Below are 18,628 nucleotides of genomic sequence, written 5' to 3' on the forward strand. Positions count from 1 at the left end.
TGTTACAACCGCTTTCCCAAGTATATATTATTACAAATTATCACATTCGTTAAACAATCACCAACATTACAAGCCATCATAATATTTGCCTTCATAAATAAACATCATAGTATGATTTAGCAAAATTAAGTACAAATCGAGGTAACTTCATAATTACATATCGCTACTGCATTAAACGTATAAATCGTTGTTGCTTCAAATGTATAAATCGTTGTACAAATCGCATCCTTTACAAGTACATATCGGTGTAACGTTTTGGCTTCCTAAGTAAATATCATAGTACGATTTCGAAAACTTAAGTACAAATCATGGTAACTTCATAAATCATAAATACACATGACTACTGCTTTAAACGTATAAATCATTGTTACATCGAACATACAAATCGCTCCTTCAAATATACAAATCATTGGTAGAAATTGAACCCTTCATAAGTACATATCATTGTAAATCATAAATTGCTATTGCATTAAATGTATAAATCGTTGTTGCTTTAAATGTATAAATCATGAATCATAAATCATAAATCGCTACTACTTCAAACGTATAAATCGTTGCTGCATAGAACAAATCGTTACTGTATTAAATGTATAACTCTTTGTTAATTTCAAACTTACAAATTGTTGTAGAAATTTAGCCTTCATAAGTATATATTATTGCCTTTCATGACTTTTGTTTTAGTATAAAAATAGGTGTTATTTAGCATGTATAGTACAACCACTTGTAAGATTTAACATTTGGATTTACAAATTGATTTGTTTATATAACGAAAACTTACATAAAACTCACCTTCTAGGACACAAGTTTTGCTAATCCGACAGTGGAGGAGAAACACTTAGAAGGTAGATGCAGCCGATGGTAGCAACGGTGCTTCGACTACGCTCCGGCGGCAGCAGACGACGGAAAATGGTGCTCCGGCGACTGCAGACGACGCCAAAGGTTGTGTCATCAAAGAGAGCTTCTGTTATAGCAGATGGTGCATCGTCAAAGGGTGATCTGAAATGTTTAGGGTGCCATATTGCGAGGAGCTCCTGTTAAAGCAGAGGAGTTTACTCCTTAGGGCAAAAATGATGATGATTTTAACCCTTTCTGGCAGGAGGACATTTTTGTCTTTTACTCGAAACATCGTTTCACAATGCTGATGGCGGGAAAGGGTACTTAAGTATTTGCAAACTATGGCAGGAGGATATTTTTGTTCTTTACTCGAAACATTGTTTCATGGCGCTAATGGCGAGAAAGGGTACTTAAGTCTTTGCAAACACACCAGACTTCGATGCTAAGTGATGCAGACACACACGAGGATATGAGCGCCACGTGCTTACATACATGGCGCTCATTCAGACCCAAGAACATGCACCTGCGTGTTCCGGGGGGCATATAACCTGCTTTGACAGGTGGACATTGCAAGAGTTGAACGCTATCCAATTGCCCCCCGCATCCCTTATCAACTGAGAGAATTCAAATATCGTCAATTAAGAACTCCTTTACGTTTGTTTTGACTAATTTGTACAAAGTCTTGCTTCATAGCTCTCTTGGAATATTTCTCCAATTGAGGACTAAAGGCCAAAATCTTATAAGATATAAATTCTTCTTTCTCCTCCTTGCTAACAACAGAAACAATGGCTACCCACATCACCATTGTGCCAATTCTCCTCTTCTTTCTCCTCTGATCTTCATTATACCAAGCTCTTTCCATGGTGCTTCAGACATTCAACAATCTCACAGACTATGCCTCTCTTCTCTCTTTCAAATCTTACATAACCAATGATCCATATTTAGTCGTCTACATGCATGGAATACAAGTTCTTCCTTCTGCACTTGGAAAGTAGTGGTTTGCAACTCCAAAGAACAAAGGGTTGTAGCCATTGATCTATCTAATCTCAACCTTGAGGGCTCCATCACTCCCCAGGTTGGTAATTTTCCCTTACTTCAAGTTCTAGACATTCAAAACAACAACTTTCATGGACACATTCCTCGAGAGCTCAGCAACTTGGTTGAATTGCACATGCTTAATCTGAGTACTAATCTCATCCAAAGAAGCATTCCTTAATCACTTGGTCTCTGTTCTAGTCTCTTAGATCTTGATCTCTCTCCAGTAATAGACTTGAAGGACTAATTCTGAGCCAATTGGGAGGCCTTTCTGAAATCTGAAATTCCTTATCTTTTTCCTCTCCTTTCTTGATAGGCAAACTTAGAAAATGATCCGTCGGTAAGCAAATTGTGTCCAAGAGGTTTTGGAAAGAAAAGCATCCAAAGTTCATTGGATCAAGCTTCTCTGATAACGGGTAATAGCTATGTCACATGAACACGCCCCAAAGGACACGAGATATCATTTTCGTGCAGTTTCACAAGTAGAGTAAGGGAGAGATACATGAGTAAGTTGGACCATCCCTGTGACGTATCCATCTGCCTACTTTCTAGATGAACGACATTTATGACTGCTAAATGTATGGTTGTGAGCTGTTTAGAGCTTGAGGGATTTGATGGATCATTGGGTGTCGTTCATCTCGGCGATGCCTTTCAAGGTTCCCGATCACCATGCATGCATACCAAATATGTTTGGTGGGTTCTCGGGTGCCGTTCATCTTAGTGATGAATGAGATCTAAGCAACCTTTGACTCTTTTCCATCCAAGATAGAATGGTTTCAAACTTTCATATATTCTATCTTGCCATTTTCTTGTACAAGTTACCAATGTCGTATTTGGTCACTATGGCCTGAACAAAAAAGACTCCCATGTAGGATTGAATCATAGCCATTTAATCGATGCATCTAGACAGCTAGAATCAGTCCACATAAAGGTAAAAATGTTTATCAATCCTAACAGCTGATTGAATGTAGAATGAAACCCATCCTATTTAAAATGATGGTTGGCCTGAACTCATGGAATCACTCCTAGTTTCGTTGTTCGATTGGAGAGTTAAGGGCAAGTATCGGGTCGAGAAAATCCTTAATATTATTTTAATGGTTTTAACAAGTGTCACGTTCTGATTGACACCAAATATTTTTAATTAACCGATTCAAAACGATTCACTTGAGAATCGGTATGGCCGATTCACCTGAATCGTTGGCCAAACGATTCAGGGCCCATACCCGATACTGACAACACTGGTTAAGGGGCGACACCAAAAAAAAAAGATCATGCAATAAAGTAAGAACGTTATTGGTGAGCTAGAAATCCTTTCAACATATATAAATGATTGAATCATATATGAAATTTTTTTTACAGCCTTAGAACACATATATAAATGATTGAATCAGTATGAAATCTTTTTGACAAACTTAGAACACATATATGCATGATTGAATCACTTAAAAAAAATTTTACTGCCTTATAATACATATATGCATGATTGAATCACTATGAAAGTTTTTTGAAAACCTTAGAACACATATAAGCATGATTTCATCACTATAACATTTTTTTGACAACCTTAGAACACATATATGCATGATTGAATCACTACAAATTTTTTTTTACAGCATTAGAACATATATATGCAAGATTAAATCACTATAAAAGTTTTTTGATAACCTTAGAACACATATATGCATGATTGAATCACTATGAATTTTTTTTTACAACCTTAGACCACATATATGTATGATTGAATCACTATAAATTTTATTTTACAACCTTAGAACACATATATGCATGATTGAATCACTATAAATTTTTTAGACACCTTTATAACACATATATCCATGATTGAATCACTATAAAAAATTTATGACAGCCTTAGAACACATATATGCATGATTGAATCACTATGAATTTTTTTTGACAACCTTAGAATACATATATGCATGATTGAATCACTATGACATTTTTTTGACAACCTTAGAACACATATATGCATGATCGAATCACTATGAAATTTTATTGACAGCCTTAGAACACATATATGCATGATTGAGTCACTATGAAATTTATTTGACAGCCTTAAAAAACATATATGCATGCTTGAATCACTACGACATTTTTTTGACAACCTTAGAATACATATTTGCATGATTGAATCACTATGAATTTTTTTTGTCAACCTTAGAATAGATATATAAATGATTGAATCAGTATGAATTTTTTTTACTGCCTTAGAACACATATATGCATGATTGAATCACTATAAAAAATTTTTGACAACCTTAGAACACATATATGCATTATTGAATCACTATGAAATTTTTTTAACTGCCTTATAACACATATATGCATGATTGAATCAATATTAAAGTTTTTTTACTACCTTAGAATACATATATGCATATTGAATCACTATGATTTTTTTTTACTACCTTATAACACATATATGCATGATTGAATCACTATGAAAGTTTTTTTACAACCTTAGAACACATATAAGCATGATTTCATCACTATAAAAAAATTTTGACAAGCTTTGAATTCTGTTAATGTCCTTCACTTTATTGCTAGTTTATGTGTCATTCAGCCATGTTACTTTGATTGCCTTAGATTAGGTGCATTGCATATAATTTATTTCAGTATATTTTGTTTATCAATACTAACATTTTGGTTCTCTTGTAGGATCCTGGAGATGATCAGTGTAGAGGAGCAGATGGGGGCATGGATGAAGGGGCAGATCAAGACAATGAAGAGGATGATGCTCTAAATCTTGGCGAGGAGTAGCTTTATGTGTTGAATTTGTTTTACATACTTGTTATTTCAAACAAAACTCTTTGTATATGTTCACTTGTAACTAATTAGAACTTGGTGAGGATTATGCTGGGTTGTTAAATTTGTTTCACTTATAACTTGTGTTAAATTTGTTTCACCTACTTTGTATATGTATTTTTTATGTGTACTTTATTTTTTATACACAACTTATATAAATTATATAACAAGAATTTTTTTTATATATTTATATTTCAAACAAAATTATTTTATTTTTTAAAAATTTTATGATAGATTAGCAATGGATATTATCCGTCGCTAATATTCAGCGATGGTTTTTTTGAAGAAATACAATCGCAAAATGGCGACGATATTTGGCGATGAATAATATCCATCACAAATTTTGTGACAGATTAGAGATGAATATTTATATGTCTCAAAAACTGAATTAGCCGATGTTTTGTGACAGAATGTAATCCATCACTAATTTGTCGCTAAATTGGCGACAAAATTTAGAGATAGATATGTATTCGTTGTTAAATTTTTGTGACGGATTAGCGACAGATATATATCTATTGCAAAATCAAATCAGTGCTTATTTAACGATGAACTCACGATGGATCATGGCATTCACTAATCTATCGCAAATTAGCGATGAAAGTAGCGACAGATCAGTTCTGTCGCTAATTAGCGATTAAGGAATTATGACAGATGTTATCCATCGCTAAGTCATCAACGTCACTCCATTGCTAAACATTTCAGTGATGGATTAGCGTCGGATAGCGTACGTCGCTATTTCACAGAATTCTTGTAGTGGAAAGACTGTCGAGATGCATCTTTGAGGGTCCACTCTTACCTTGCGATCTTGGTAGACATGATCTTTTCATTTTAAGTAATTGATCATGTAGATATTGAACTATTGTTTTTATACTCTTGATTTGAAATAAAATTACGAGTCTTCATATTTCAGTCTTATATTGTACATGGTTTGAAATGTGTATATTTCATACATTTTGATTTTATTGCTATCTTTAGTGTAACTTCACCCAAAGTCTTAACCATTTTTTAAAATTGTTTTCGCATTATAAGATCTAATTTACTTATACTCATAAAAAATTTGGTCTCAAAATTTTAATATTTGAATAATAATTAAGGTTAAAATTTTAAGGGCGTTGCAAATAGCAAATTGCAATACCCATAATAGCATCCCTCTGCAGTTGAGTTAAAAAATTAGAAAGACCTAAAGGCTTGCACTAAAACAACAAAAGATGCCCAACAAAGAGTTAGATTTTCAAGTGGCATTTTGATACTGCAATTGTTTATTGTGGTATTCACATGACAAGCAACAAGCCTATATATATATATATATATATATATATATATATATATATATAGAGAGAGAGAGAGAGAGAGAGAGAGAGAGAGAGTATATATATAGAGAGAGAGAGAAAGAGAGAGAGAATGTTTGACAAGTATTCTACTATCATATTTCTTTGTTCTGAAAATGGTAGCTATTCCCAATCAAACCATATTAGAATGGCAAATTTGCTTCACCTATTCAAAGATCTAACGGACCAGAGTTGCAATAATCTTTTACAATGAAAATGTCGGCAATCAGTGGCAAGTATACTTCCATCGATTCCCTTAATTCCATTCAGCTATTCAGTATTTTTTTAAAACATCCCTTGGTTCCAAGATGCAGCTAGTCTGTTAATAGAAATATATGCCCTTTTGGGGTGCTTTATCTTTTGTGTTGAACATTTGATGCTGGCAACCATATATGTCCTTATAACAACCAAGACCCGAGGTAACCTGTAATGGACAGTCTAATAGCCGATAAGATCCAAAGCTTACCATCCAAACCTAGGCCATCAAGAAGAGTACATAAAGAAACTTTATCACAGAAACACTTTGGAAAATGACCATTCAAAAAGTGGTGCATGTAGAATGTATGTTAATATAGAATTAGCAATTTTACTATCAACAACTTGTCGTTAAACTATAATAAGATAATGAGACTAATGGTCCTATTTGTTTGTTTGTTTGTTTTCAAAAAAAAAAAAAGTTGGCGCTTAAAGATACCATCTTTTAGAAGTCTCTTTTTGGATTACAAGATAAAAGGTGGATCCCTGTAAGAAACTTTTCCAATTTTTTCTAATTGTTGGCAAAACACTTGCTAGAATTTTTATTCAATCTTCTTCATGAGTTCCACAAGAGAGAGAAAACGGAGAGGGATGCTGACTACTATTGCCTATATGTCATAAGAGTTGGTGATCAGATCCAGATTATGTTGAAGGTTTGTGGTCTCAAATGGAGGAAAGTTATTCCTCTTCATTAGACATCCTTGAGAAAATGAGATTCTTGATGAATGTGCAAAACCTAGCTTGAGAACATAGCCAACATAAAGTCCTCACCACTACAACAAAGGGGGTGTATGGTGTTTGTCCAACAAGGATGTACTGGACAAAGATATAATTGCCACCAAAAGTAGGCCAGGCTCTTGTGTTTAGAAGCAGTATTGCATTTTTTAGATAGTAACAACTAAAGGAAAAGATTCTACAGAAAAAACAGTTCAATTTTTTTTTTATGACAGGGAGTAACAACCGACATTTTGGGTCGCTAGTGGTACCATATTTACCATACTCTGTTCTGGCACCCTCAGTGTAAAACTCCAAGGGTACTCCCTGAAAGGGTAACAGACTTGTTGTAACGTACACCAAACACACACGAGATGAATCGCAATATTTTTAATGTGGTTCGATCTTGAAGACCAAGATCTACGTCCATGGCTGGCTTTCTCTCTCACTCACTGTTTTCAGTAAATCTCAACGTGCAGCGTTTTATTATATGCAAACGCTACATGATTTGGAGGGAACCCTCCTAATTTTGGATATACATCAGAGTCAAGAGTAATCTGGATATCATTAGGAAGTTCATATAATAATTCTCACCGGTGTGATTCCTCGTTCATTTTGGCAACCTTTCCTTGCTTGAGAATTTTATCCTTTTTAAGAACAACATACAAGGACCTTTCCCAGATGAATTAGGCTGTCTAAAGAACCTGTTGAAGTTACAGGTCAGTTTAAATAACATAACAGGAGAGATTCAATCTTCAATATTTAATCTTTCTGCTTTGATGGAATTGGAGTTTGGGGAAAACTCGATCTGTGGGAAACTCCCTACCAATCTGTTCTCGGCTTTGCCAAATTTGAACTCTTTTCGTGGGCACCAACTTGCTCGAAGGATCTATACCAACTTCTCTATCAAATGCTTCCATGCTCAAACATCTCGATTTGTCCACAAACAGTTTCAGTGGGCAAATTTCCTTGCTGGGTAAATGGTCTAGGCTTCAGATTTTAAACTTGGAGATTCATCAGTTTGTTAGTGATGGCATTTTCCGCATCAGACCAAAATCAAGACGACAGCATAAGATTAAACAGATGCATAGAACATAAAGAAAACAACAGGAACATGTTTAGTTTATGTAATAGGCTAAGGCGTACGAAAGTACTCCCCTTAGAGAAGATTCGCCCCCACATACTGTGCAAATCAGGGTCCGGCGTCCTTCCCCCAGGATACAATAGCCACGACGAACCGAACGGTGCACTCCGGCGGATCGTCCTTCGAAAACAGCCTCTTCGAACCAAAGTTGCAGAACCACCCTTTCGGGAAAACTCACAGGAAAGAGAGAGAGAGAGTAACAGGGGAGATGGGAAATCGCAGAACTCTCCTTCAGAAAATCGCCTGTCTCAGCCTCTCAGTAACCCCACCCCTGACCACGCTTTTATAACCCACGAACGGTTATGAAACGTGGAAGGAGCCCGTTACGGAATTCGAGGGGACGTGATCCGTTAACGGACTTTGAAAGATCGAGATCCGTTACGGAATCCGAAGTTCCATAACGGGCACGGAATCCGAGGAGTCGTGACCCGTTATCCATTCCCATAACCCATTACCGAATCCAAAGAAACTTTGGGTAAAAAGATACTTGTCTTGATTGGATATGGCCCTAAAGGGCCAATTACCCGAACCCGAACCCGAGCCCGGCCCGGCACGACACGACATGACACGGCACGGCGGGCGGGCGCGCGCACGCGCGCGTGTGTGTGTGGTGGTCATCCCACTCCCTTGTTCTCAGGAACAAGTGTATGAGTTCACTAATTGCTTATAAAGCTCTCAGAAAACTCAAGCAAAAGCAATATGGGACTATTCCACCTCATCAAGACCACCTCTTTCAAAACAGCCCAGTTTCTCCTTTGAATTCTCTCTACCTTCCTTCTTACACCTAACATTCTCCCACAAATTCAAAGAACGAAACGGGAGGAAACCAAGATGCAAGATGAGACAATCTGCAACAGGACATATCATGCTTTCAGCAATGGTACCTTCCGGTTTGAACCACTACCTTAGTTAACTAACTTTACCCCCACAGGAACGAAGTGAACTGAAGTCTTGAACTTGAACCTTTGGTGTAGGAGTGTCCATCAGCAACAACATGATAAAGGTTCTGGTTGTAATCTTTAGGGGCGGCGCGTTAAAGGCCATGCGCCCGAATCCTATTTCATGAGTGACTTCAAGAATAACTCAATTCCTTGAACTGCGGCCACACAGTCACACTCACATAGGTAGGCTTCTCCAAAGATACACTGCTAACATCTCGCCTAGAAGGCTTTGAACCCATTCAGAGTTTTAACTCTTCTTTAACTTGCAGCTACAGCACCTTTCCAGAGTAAACAGGGGAACAGACACAAATACAAAGTATCATCTTTAATAAGGTGCTATCCAGTTCACCCTACAGCTTGTTATTACCACATTGAACCTACTTTGTGGGATATCCACTCAGATAGGTTGGGTTGCTACTGTAGATGAACTACTGATGGGTTTCAGTCTCATCCCCTCTCTGGATTTTAGGACTAAAAACTTATCTAGTCCTTTCGTTAATGCATCAGCTGTGTTCTCTTTGGATCCAACATAGTCCACAGCAACCACTAACTGAGACACCAGTTCCCTTACAGATTTTATTCTGACTTGGATGTGTCTCCTCTGCTTTTGGTTATATTTTGTGCTTTTAATCTTTGCAATTGTGGCCATATTGTCACAATGCACAGATATCGCAGGAATTGGCTTGCACATTAAAGGAAGTTCCTCAAGAAGTTCCTTTAACCATTCAGCTTCCAATCCAGTGACATCTAAAGCACAGAGTTCAGCCTCAAAAGTAGACCGAGACAAGATGGTCTGCTTTACTGATCTCCAGGCGACTGCGCCGTCACCCAAGGTAAATACATACCCTGTCACGCCATAACTGCCAGAGTTCATGGCTATCCAGCTCGCATCACTATATCCCTCAAGAACTGCAGAGAATCTCTTGTAATGCAAACTCAAGGAAATGGTTCCTTTCAGGTATCTAAGTACCCTGTCCAATGCCTTCCAATGAGTGTAATTTGGACAACTTGTGTATCTACTTAATTTTGTCACGGAGAACGAAATATCCGGTCTCGTGCAATTTGCAAGATACATCAAACTTCCAATAATCTAGGAATACCTCAATTGAGACACAGGAACACCAGTCGTATTCTTATGAAGAGGGATAGAAGGGTCATATGGAGTTGCTACAGATCTCCCTTGGTTATAACCAAATTTCACAAGTACTTTCTCGACAAAGTGAGATTGAGAAATGGTTAACCCTTCAGCTGAACGAGCCAGCTTTAAGCCTAAGATCACGCTTGCAACACCCATATCCTTCATATCAAACTTACTATTAAGAAACGACTTTGTCTCATTAACAATTCCCATATTGAAACCAAACAGTAGAATATCATCTACATACAGGCATAAAATAATACAACCATCACTTTTAACTTTACAATAAACACACTTATCAGATTCATTGACAACAAAGCCAAATGATAATATAATATTATCAAACTTTTCATGCCATTGTTTAGGGGCTTGCTTAAGTCCATATAATGACTTAACAAGTCTACAAACTTTATCTTCATTACCAGGAGCCACATAACCCTCAGGTTGATCCATATAGATCTCTTCTTCAAGATCGCCATGCAAGAAAGCGGTCTTCACGTCCATTTGATGGACCGAGAGATCATAAATGGAAGCCAGTGCAATAAGCACTTTAATAGTGGTCATCCGGGTAACCGGAGAATAGGTATCAAAATAGTCTATTCCCTCCTTTTGTTTGAACCCCTTGGCAACCAGTCTCGCCTTGTACTTGTCAATGGATCCATCTGGTTTCAACTTCTTCTTAAAGATCCACTTGCACCCAATTGTGGAACTACCACGAGGGAGGTCAACCAGTTCCCAAGTACCATTAGAGATAATGGAGTCCATTTCACTCTTGATGGCGTCTTTCCAATGCTTTGCTTCAGGTGAAGCCATTGCATCTCAGAAAGTTGGAGGATCATCTTCGATAAGGTAAGTGATAAAGTCACTTCCCAAATCCTTGGTAATCCTTGGTCTCTTGCTCCTTCTAGGTTCAACCACTTCCACAGACTCATCGGGTCTAGGATGAGAACAAGATGGTTCTACCCCCACATCTGTCATCCTTTCTACATGTTCGGAAATGAAACCAGAAGTTGCAGGTATATCTAAAGAAGACAGATTCTGAGGTACACCAACTTTCATGGGAAATACATCCTCAAAGAATGTAGCTTCTTGAAGCTCTACAATAGAGTTAACATCTATGCCAGATATCTCAAACTTAATTACTAAGAACTTATAGGCATAGCTGTTCTCTACATAACCCAAAAAGACAACATCTACTGTTTTAGGACCCAGCTTCTTCTTATTGTGTTCTGGGACAAGTACCTTAGCAAGGCACCCCCACACTTTAAGGTATTTTAAGCTAGCTTTCCTATTTCTCCAGAGTTCAAAAGGGCTACTATCCTTATGCTTCTGAGGTACTCTATTCAGAATATGGCAAGCCGTATTCAGAGCATCCCCCCACATATAGGTAGGTAATCCAGAACTCCCAAGTAGAGTATTTATCATGTCAGTTAGGGTTCTATTCTTTCTTTCTGCAATCCCATTGGATTGAGGAGAATATGGAGCAGTAAACTCATGAACTATTCCAACAGATTTGCAATATTCATCGAGTTTATTAGAGGTATATTCTCCTCATCTATCAGACCTCAATCTCTTAAGTTTTCTACCAGTTTGTGTTTCTGCTTCATTCTTAAAATTAAGAAACTTATCAAAAGCTTCATCTTTTGATTTTAGCAGATACACGTAACACTATTTAGTGCCATCATCTATAAAAGTGATAAAATACTTTTTATGATTTCTAGTTAACACTCCATTAAACTCACAGATATCTGTATGCACCAGATCCAATATTTCAGAATCTCTAACAATCATATGGAATGGTTTCCTACATTGTTTTGCTTGCATACAAATTTCACATTTTTTAGTTTTATCAATGGAATGCTCAGGAATCATTTTCAAGTTCATCATGCGTTTCACAGAGTTGAAATTCACATGACCTAATCTATTATGCCATAAGTCAGATGATTCTATGTTATAAGCAACATTAGACAATGAGTCAAAAGAAACATCATTTTCTAATTTATCACTGCAACCATATTCAACACGAAGATTAAATAAACCATCATCTAAATACCCCTTGCCAATAAAAGTTCCAGAATGTAAAATAACAACTTTATTACATTTAAAGTTAAATTCATAACCCTCTCTAACAAGACATGAACCACTAAGAATGTTCCTTCTAACTACAGGCACATGGTGCACTCTGTGTAAAGATAGAACTCGTCCTGAAGGAAACTTCAGATCCACGCGTCCAATTCCTAACACCTTTGCAGCCGTTGAATTGCCCATAGTCACGGATCTGCCTGCAGCAGCCTGGTATGAGACAAAGACAGACTTATCAACACAAACGTGCACATTAGCCCTAGTGTCAACCAGTCACTCTGTTGGCTCATAGACGTGATAGATTTGCGGGTTAACAGAAACATACCCAGTACTGGTCCCAACGACCTCAGTCACCATGTTGACTTGAGGCGTTCCGTCTGTGGTCCCATGAGCTTTGGCCTTCTTGGAAGAACATTCCTTAGCCCAGTGCCCAACCTGCCCACAGTTCCAACACGGTTTGTTCTTTGCCTTTTTCTGGATTTTGGCCTTAGGTTTAAACTGGTTTTTCATTGCAGATTTCGATTTTTGTTCTTTGCCCTTAAAAGCTCCGGTCATCATGTTCACCTTAGGCGGTTCAGTTGGCATTACGATCTGTTTCTGGCTCCTATGCTCCTCTTCAATGGCAATGGCTACCATAAGATCATCTAGAGAAATTTTCCCTCTACGGTGCTTGAGAGACATACCGAAGTCTACCCAAGACTTAGGAAATTTCTCTACGATGGTCATAACCAGAAACTTCTCAGGAAGTTTCATTTCAGCCTCAGCCAAACTATGGAGCAGTAGCAGAAACTCGTGTGCCTGCTCAGTGACCGACTTGCCTTCTACCATCTGATATTTCAGAAACTTGGCAACAGAGTACTTTTCAAGACCTTGGTCTTCTGTATTGTACTTCTTGTCAAGTTGGTCCCATAAACCCTTAGCAGTGGTAGAGGAAGAACAGTACACATCGAACAATGTGTTGGACAGAGCCAACAGTATGCAACCACGGCATATACTATCCTTTTCTTTCCACTCTACAGCTGCAGTAACTGCAGCAGGGTCAGGGTTAGTATCAGACACCGAAGGGCAGTCGACTTCCAGAACATTCAACAGCCCTATCGTAGTGAACTAGATCTTCACGCGTTGCTGCCAACGCTTGAAGTTCTGTCCGGCAAACTTTTTCGGCATACCGGACATGTCCACTTTTGGTACAAATGCAGAAGAAGACGACATGCTTAGAATCTTCTCTAAGACTGATGGATCATTTTTCAGATCACACAGTTTCACAATCGTCATCATGATATAAAACACGAAATAAATCAAGAAATACAGCAGTGTAAATAACATGATTAACAGACGACCGAAACAGTAACAGGGAGCAAACATGGCATTTTTCGCATCAGACCAAAATCCAGACGACAGCATAAGATTAAACAGATGCATAGAACATAAAGAAAACAACAGGAACATGTTTAGTTTATGTAATAGGCTAAGGCGTACGAAAGTACTCCCCTTAGAGAAGATTCGCCCCCACATATTGTGCAAATTAGGGTCCGGCGTCCTTCCCGTAGGATACAATAGCCACGATGAACCGAACGGTGCACTCCGCGGATCGTCCTTCGAAAACAGCCTCTTTGAACCAAAGTTGCAGAACCACCCTTTCGGGAAAACTCACAGGAAAGAGAGAGAGAGAGTAACAGGGGAGATGGAAAATCGCAGAACTCTCCTTCAGAAAATCGCATGTCTTAGCCTCTCAGTAACCCCACCCCTAACCACGCTTTTATAACCCACGAACGGTTATGAAACGTGGAAGGAGCCCGTTACGGAATCTGAGGGGACGTGATCCGTTACGGAATCCGAAGTTCCATAACAGGCACGGAATCCGAGAAGTCGTGACCCGTTATCCATTCCCATAACCCATTACCGAATCCAAAGAAACTTTGGGTAAAAAGATACTTGTCTTGATTGGATATGGCCCTAAAGGGCCAATTACCCGAACCCGAGCCCGGCCCGGCTTGGCAAGGCATGACACGACACGGCACGGTGGGCGGGCGCGCGTGCACGCGCATGTGTGTGGTGGTCATCCCACTCCCTTGTTCTCAGGAACAAGTGTATGAGTTCACTAATTGCTTATAAAGCTCTCAGAAAACTCAAGCAAAAGCAATATGGGACTATTCCACCTCATCAAGACCACCTCTTTCAAAACAGCCCAGTTTCTCCTTTGAATTCTCTCTACCTTCCTTCTTACACCTAACAGTTTATTCATTGCATTCATACTAATCTGGAGAAGAAAAAAGGTCACTCAATCTCATTCGGATGTGATGATATCATTTGAAGGTTCCCATAGGTTGTATTCATATTTTGACATCAGAAAAGCTACAAGTGACCAACTCAAATGAATATCGAAACCTATACAGACCCAAGCCGATTATGTACTTGGACCCAAATGGTTCTCCATATTTTAAAACCTAACCCGACCCAATTATGTACTCAAACCTATTATACACCCGAACCCATACCTGATCTGATTATATATCAGAACTGACCCGTACTCCAACCACGTACTCGGTCCATCTAATCGATAAATATTATATATTCAATTAAATAATTAAAGTTGTTGACAAACTTAGAATTAATATGCATTGATTTTTAGTAATCTAAACTTTAATTCATTTTTTCATATATTCTTATTGCCCTTTTGTCATGGAAATTGTCGGATTGAAATGAATCCCAAAATCCAAAATAATTCTTGAGAACTCATTGAATTTGATACATTGTGAGTATGATATATCATTGTTTTTTTCAACTTATAATGTTTGGTTGGAGTAGATATATGCTTTAACATTTAGATTTTAACATTATTTAGAATAGTTATTAAGCTTTTATTTTATTAGAATATTATATTCTCTTAATAAACACTTGATTCTATTAATTTACATATTTTTTATTGGCAGGTAATTAGGTCTACAATGCCGATTATACTAAGACTTGAGTTGAAACCCGAACCCATTAACACTACAACAAAGCAGTAGATTAGCGACGACCACGTTCCGTCGCTAATCCGTCGCTAATCCGTCGCTAACATGGTTAGCAACGGATTAGCGACAACGAGAAGACAGTATGCTTACGTCGCGAATATTTCGACGCTAACTGGCGACGGAATTATTTCGTCGCCAGGTCCGTCGCTAATTGCGACGGAATAACGAGCGCTATATTCCGTCGCCAATCCGCCGGTACTAAACGGCGACCACGGCTTGGCGACGGATTTACTTCCGTCGCTATGCCGTCGCTAGATTACTAAGAATAGCGACGGATGGTTTCGTCGCAAACACGAAAAAAATTAAAAAAAATTATTTGAAAATTAAATACCGAGAACTGTACAATTTCTATTTTCTGTACAATTTATATTTCCTGTAAATAAAAAACAAACCACACAAAAAAAATTCATATAACAAGAATCTACAACAATTAATCGTTCCACCTTAAAATTAAGAAGTTTAATTATTTACAATTCAACAATTACAATTAGGAAAAATAAAAAAAATAGAACTTCTTCAACATAGTCCTCTAATCATCGCCAAGATTTTGTGCGTCTTCTTGTTCATTGTCTTTATCTGTCCCTTCAGCTCCACTACGCTGATTATCGCTAGCAGCCTACACAAGAAAAGAACAGTCAGTATTGATAAACAAAATATAATGAAATAAATTACACACTATATGTGATTCTATCATGTGCTCATGTATGATCTAAGGCAATAAAAAAACTTTATATGTGATTCTATCATGCTCATATGTGCTCTAAGGCAGACAAAAAGTTTTATATATATATATAAATATATATATATATATATGTGTGTGTGTGATTCTATCATGCTCATATGTGTGCTAAGGCAGACAAAAAATTGAATATGTGATTATAGCATGTTCATATGTGTTCTAAGGCATCTAGAAAAACTCTATATGTGATTCTACCATGCTCAGATGTGCTTTAAGGCAGGCAAAAAACTATATATGTGATTCGATCATGCTCGTATGTGTGCTAAGGCAGTAAAAAAATTGAATATGTGAATATAGCATGCTCATATGTGCTCTAAGGCAGGCAAAGCAAAAAAATTTATATGTGATTCTATCATAAATGATATATAACATGTTCATATGTGTTCTAAGGCAGTAAAAAAACTCTATATGTTATTATAGCATGCTCATATGTGTGCTAAGGCAGTCAAAAAACTGAATATGTGATTATAATATGCTCATATGTGTTCTTAGGCAGTCAAAAAACTGAATATGTGATTATAGCATGTTCATATGTGTTCTAATGCAGTCAAAAAACCTTTATATGTGATTCTATCATGCTCATATGTGTTCTTAGGCAGGCAAAAAAACTTTATATGTGATTATAGCATGCTCATATGTGCTCTAATGCAATAAAAAAACTCTAGATGTTATTATAGCATGCTCATATGTGCTCTAAGGCAGTCAAAAAACTGAATATATGATTATAACATGCTCATATGTGTTCTTAGGCAGGCAAAAAACTGAATATGTGATTATAGCATGCTCATATGTGTTCTAATGCAGTCAAAAAAACTTTATATGTGATTCTATCATGCTCATATGTGCTCTAAGGCAGACAAAAAGTTATATATATATATATATATATATATATATATATATATATATATATATATATATATATATGTGATTCTATCATGCTCATATGTGTGCTAAGGCAGTCAAAAAATTGAATATATGATTATAGCATGTTCATATGTGTTCTAAGGCATCTAGAAAAACTCTATATGTGATTCTATCATGCTCAGATGTGCTTTAAGGCAGGCAAAAAACTATATATGTGATTCGATCATGCTCGTATGTGTGCTAAGGCAGTCAAAAAATTAAATATGTGAATATAGCATGCTCATATGTGCTCTAAGGCAGGCAAAGCAAAAAATTTTATATGTGATTCTATCATAAATGATATATAGCATGTTCATATGTGTTCTAAGGCAGTAAAAAAACTCTATATGTTATTATAGCATGCTCATATGTGTGCTAAGGCAGTCAAAAAACTGAATATGTGATTATAATATGCTCATATGTGTTCTTAGGCAGTCAAAAAACTGAATATGTGATTATAGCATGCTTATATGTGTTCTAATGCAGTCAAAAAAACTTTATATGTGATTCTATCATGCTCATATGTGCTCTAATGCAGTCAAAAAACTTTATATGTGATTCTATCATGCTCATATGTGCTCTAAGGCAGACAAAAAAACTTTATATGTGATTATAGCATGCTCATATGTGCTCTAATGCAATAAAAAAACTCTATATGTTATTATAGAATGCTCATATGTGCTCTAAGGCAGTCAAAAAACTGAATATGTGATTATACCTGAGAGGGACCTGGAATCGAAGATCCCCTATCCTGAACAGCGGCCTTGATCTCATTTCGGAGAAAGGGGGCGACAGTGTATTGGAAGTAGTTATTCAGTGATTCATTAATGATCTCGCGTACACCATCACCGGAAAGAATAGTCGGCTGCTTGGAGCTTATGTCAACGCAAGAAGTCGGTGAGCCGTAACTGGAAGAACCAATAACTGGTGAAGTGTTCATATTACTCCCAAACCCGAACACGCGACCTTTTTTGGGTTCACCTGCTGCAGTCACCCATGCTGTAGGATCAAATGATGGATGCTGAGTAGCGTCATCGCCATATCGCTCTACCATCTGTTGCTCATATGCCTCCTACAAAATAATGTTTAAAGTATTCATTAATAATTAATGATAACATTATGATAACTTGCATATATATTGCAATGATTATTAATAGAATTAATACATACCGTTGTCGTTCTCGCCTTCTCTGATACGAAGACTCCCGTGGTCTTCCGTTTATGTGTTTCTACAAACACATCCTTATATGGTACACTGCCTCCTTTTTCTGCTTCCTGCGAAGTTAAATGACAAAAGATTTAGTACACAAGTTTGCAACAATACTTATAAAATTAATATTATATATTGATGAGTTACCATTTTCTTTAGGTGGCTCCCAAATGTCTTAGATCCACCTGTGTGTAGATGGGCTTCAGGCATCTTCGATCGATTTTGTGCATCCTTCGCAGAGCGATTTCTAAATGCATCTCCCGCCCACTTATCGCACATTTAATCCCAGTAATCTCTCCTGATAGTAATAGGACCATGGCCCTTCCACAGTAATGGATCATCTACTACGCCAGATGCTTTTTTTGCTGCAGTCTTCATAGTGTGCAGCATGTCTGCAAATCGATTGGCAGCCACCTTCTGCCACACCTTCCTTGCATCATTTTCTTCCACCGTAGTTGTGAAGCG

The 18,628-nt window shown here is 37.3% G+C and overlaps 1 long non-coding RNA gene across 1 annotated transcript; it reads right to left on the bottom strand.

Moving 5' to 3' along the window:
• Nucleotides 1–15,733: 15,733 nt before the first annotated feature.
• On the bottom strand, nt 15,734–17,746 carry LOC149839883 (uncharacterized). Its single transcript, XR_016431517.1, has 2 exons — nt 17,672–17,746; nt 15,734–15,927 (listed from the first exon to the last, which is right to left on the bottom strand). It is a non-coding gene; the product is annotated as an uncharacterized LOC149839883 (long non-coding RNA).
• Between the last annotated feature and the right edge of the window lie 882 nt (nt 17,747–18,628).

This window comes from Nuphar pumila, chromosome 4, assembly GCF_984573655.1.
Source record: "Nuphar pumila chromosome 4, dmNupPumi1.hap1.1, whole genome shotgun sequence".
NCBI lineage: Eukaryota > Viridiplantae > Streptophyta > Magnoliopsida > Nymphaeales > Nymphaeaceae > Nuphar > Nuphar pumila.